General features: G+C 40.0%; 1 protein-coding gene across 1 annotated transcript in view; it reads left to right on the top strand.

Annotated features, from left to right (window-relative positions):
* zfyve9a (zinc finger, FYVE domain containing 9a) overlaps positions 1-3,254 on the top strand; it is a gene marked incomplete in the record, with an annotated part of 22,223 nt that overhangs the window by 484 nt on the left and 18,485 nt on the right. Inside the window, 1 exon segment of the mRNA XM_035670565.1 lies at positions 892-1,075.

A 3,254-nucleotide genomic window follows, 5' to 3' on the forward strand; every position in this document is an offset into this window, starting at 1 on the left:
CGGTTGGTTTTTTTAACGGTTGGTTTTTTTAACGGTTGGTTTTATAACGGTTGTGTTTTTAACGGAGAGAGAGAGAGAGAGAAGGTGGTGTTACCGTAACACTATTTAACGTCAATTACACAACGCGTTATAACGTTTAGGCGTTAATATACTAGATACTGACCAGAAGAAAAGAGTTAAAACAATAAAGGAAGGTTTTTTTTTTATTATTATTATTTTAAATCCCTTTTTTTATAACCGTTTAAAAAAAAAAAAAAAAAAAAACTGTCCGTTAGCTTCCCCGGAGCTCCACCGAGTCAGCGGCGGTGTGAGTGTCCGTCAGAGGAGCACGTCGCTGCCGTCACTCCGCGCACGACTACCCGCTGAACCTTTGGAGCAAACACTAGCTCCTCCATACCTCATGCTGCTATTACACAGCGGTATCACTGAGTGTCCGATGGCTTCTTTTAACCCCTCCTTCAATCGACTTGGTGATTTATTTTGTGCGTGGTAACTCACTCCCGGCCTTTCACACCGGTGTGTTATTTATATTTATTCTTTAAGTGGTGGTTGTGGACGGTAAAATCCTACGCTAGCAGCCCCAGCTAATGCACTAAACCCCCCCCCCCCCCCGTCCTGGTGCAAACAAACCCTCAGCTGATGTCTGTAGCTGCTCAGCGTTTAACCCACTGCGTTTAAATAACACGGAGGAGTCTCCATGTGTTTACCCGGGCTACCTGTGAATAATATTTACCATCTGAGGCTGTGTTTGGCCTGCAGGCAGCAGCCACTTATGGTTGCATAATCCCCGCTAATGGTCATCTGTCTGCTCCTGAGAGTTTGGAGGTTTTGGTTGCTGGCGTTGTGCATTTGCCTCATCATTTTGTTGTTGTTTGTTTTGTTTTTTTTTAGCAAAAGCTCCAAGGAGGTGGATTTATGAAGAGGTGGGGCCCATCCCAGTGCCACCTTGGATTGTCATCTTAGTGAGGAGAAAGGCAGATAAGATGACACCCGAGTGTATTTTGTGTGTCCAGCTTGGTGCTGATCAGGTTTTTTACCTGTAGCAGGAGGGTTTGATACTTCATTACATCCTCAGGTAGTATTAAAACCCAGAGGAGAGAGAGAGAGAGAGGAGGAGGAGTGTCTGATGTGTGCAGAGACTTCCCAGATGTAGGTTACTGTACGCTTTCAGAAAGTATTAGTCTCTCCCTGATGGCAGCCCGGCAGCCTTTTGCTGTTTTTTTTTTTTTTGTCAGTCTGTCTTGTGGTGGGTAAATGTAGATCAAAACATGAGGGAGGAAAGAAGATCGTAACAGCTTTTGACACTTGCTGTGAAGCAGAGCAGCTCGAACAGGAGGACAGCTCCTCTCTGCTTTACCTTTCCTTCTGCAAATCCCAACAGATTTACCTCTTCAGCTCCTCTTGTCAGGCAAATTAGCTTCTTATTTTTACATTATTTGAGTGTGACCCTTTTACAAACCTGTGGCGTTTTCTCCTTTCGCGCGTCACGCTTTTATTTCTTTTAAAAAAAATCTCCAGCAGCTCTTGGAAATACTTCACTCGGAGGAGGATGGACAACTCCCAGAGTCGGGGCGTTCAAACGTTGCGTAATAATGTGTCACTCAGTCAGGCGGCCGTGTTATTAGAAAGTGATGTCAGTCCATTCATAAAGAGAGGAAGTGATCATTCGGAGGTTTTTCCTGCGTTCACGCCGAGTAGACGGCGTCTGGAGCACGGAAAGCGAGGGTTTGTCAGGATGTGAGCTCGCAGCAGTGGGAAGTTTCTAGCTCCGGAGAAAGATTGGGGGGGGAAAAGGAAAAGTACAAAAACGTGTGTTTACAAGGTGCCTGGACATTATTACTTTCATACAGAGAACGGACAGATAAAGTGAGTTTCCCCTCATCAAAACCCCCCCCGTGACTTCTGCTGCTGTTTTTACACTTTAACTGCTAACGTTTTTTATTTATTGATTCAATCATTTTGTCTATAAAACGTCAAAAGCAGAGGGAAACTGTGCGTTTATAATTTCAAGGCGAAATACTGAAGTTGCTTTATTTGACCATCACTTCAAAACAGGCCTGCAAGGAAGTTTTATCCATTATTGATTAATCTGCCTGCTGTTTTCTCTGTTAATTTAATAATAATTTAATAAAGATTTAAACTTACCGTCACATGTGACAAAGAAAAGCGTTAACTACATTACACAGTTATTATTAGATTTACATTAAACATTTTAATAGTTAAAAACAGAGAATATTTAACCTTTTTTGTGATCGTTGCTTCTGTTGATCGACCAGTTAACTGATTAATAGTTAAGCTGTATTTGTCCATTATATTAATTACTGGCATGGTAACATCAGACGTGTTAGATGAGACTTTATTTATATTATTTACAGAAAATACAAAACACAAAAGTTAATTTCCCTTGGGATCAGTATGTGTGACACAATGACACAGTCACACTTAATGTCCACTTTCTTTTTGAGCTGTCAACCACCTCTAATGATCTTCATCATTGACTGTGACGTACAACTAAAAGACAAGAAGAAAGAAAGAAAGAAAGAAAGAAAGAGGACTTTTTAATGAATAAAACATACAGAACTGTTTCTATTTAATAAAGTCGACGTCGTCTCAACACCAATATGAATCAGTGTTCTGTGTTTCAGAGAAACTGGCAGTGATTTATAAAGTATTTCCATTATAATAATTACTGAACGTTTATAGCTGTGGTTTATGTACATTCATTTTATTGCATTCACAGTGTCGGGGGACTTGATGACCTGTTTGTTTTGTGGTTTCTATCGGCCGTTCTCTGCTTATATAATAATAATATATTATTAATAATAATATATATTGTTTATGGTAATATTTATCTCTAAATGTGTTCAAGAATTCACACAAAGTTAAAATATAGTTACACTTGAAAATCACCACGAACTCTCCTCACAACCTACTTTATTTCTTTGTCACTTCGGCTTTTTTCCCTCATTTTATTTGTGAGTTTTGATCAGTTGGTAGTGGAAGAAGAAGAAGAACCTCTGGTTTATATCGTGTTTATGTAGAAAACAGATGTTTGTTTGCTGTTCTCTGTGTTTCCTCTGTGTGCCATCAGCTGGTGGACGTTTATTCTTAATCTGAAGACGAACTCTGAGGCCGCTCTCAGAATTGAGTCGTATTTAAGACAGAATTAACAACATGAACGATGAAGCAGCATGTTCACTTCCAGAACTGGTAACTTTACACCTTTACGACCTCAGAAAATAATCATTAGAAAC

This window comes from Morone saxatilis, unplaced genomic scaffold (assembly GCF_004916995.1).
Source record: "Morone saxatilis isolate NCDOM2014 unplaced genomic scaffold, NCSU_SB_2.0 Contig23, whole genome shotgun sequence".
In the NCBI taxonomy this organism is placed as follows: Eukaryota; Metazoa; Chordata; class Actinopteri; family Moronidae; genus Morone; species Morone saxatilis.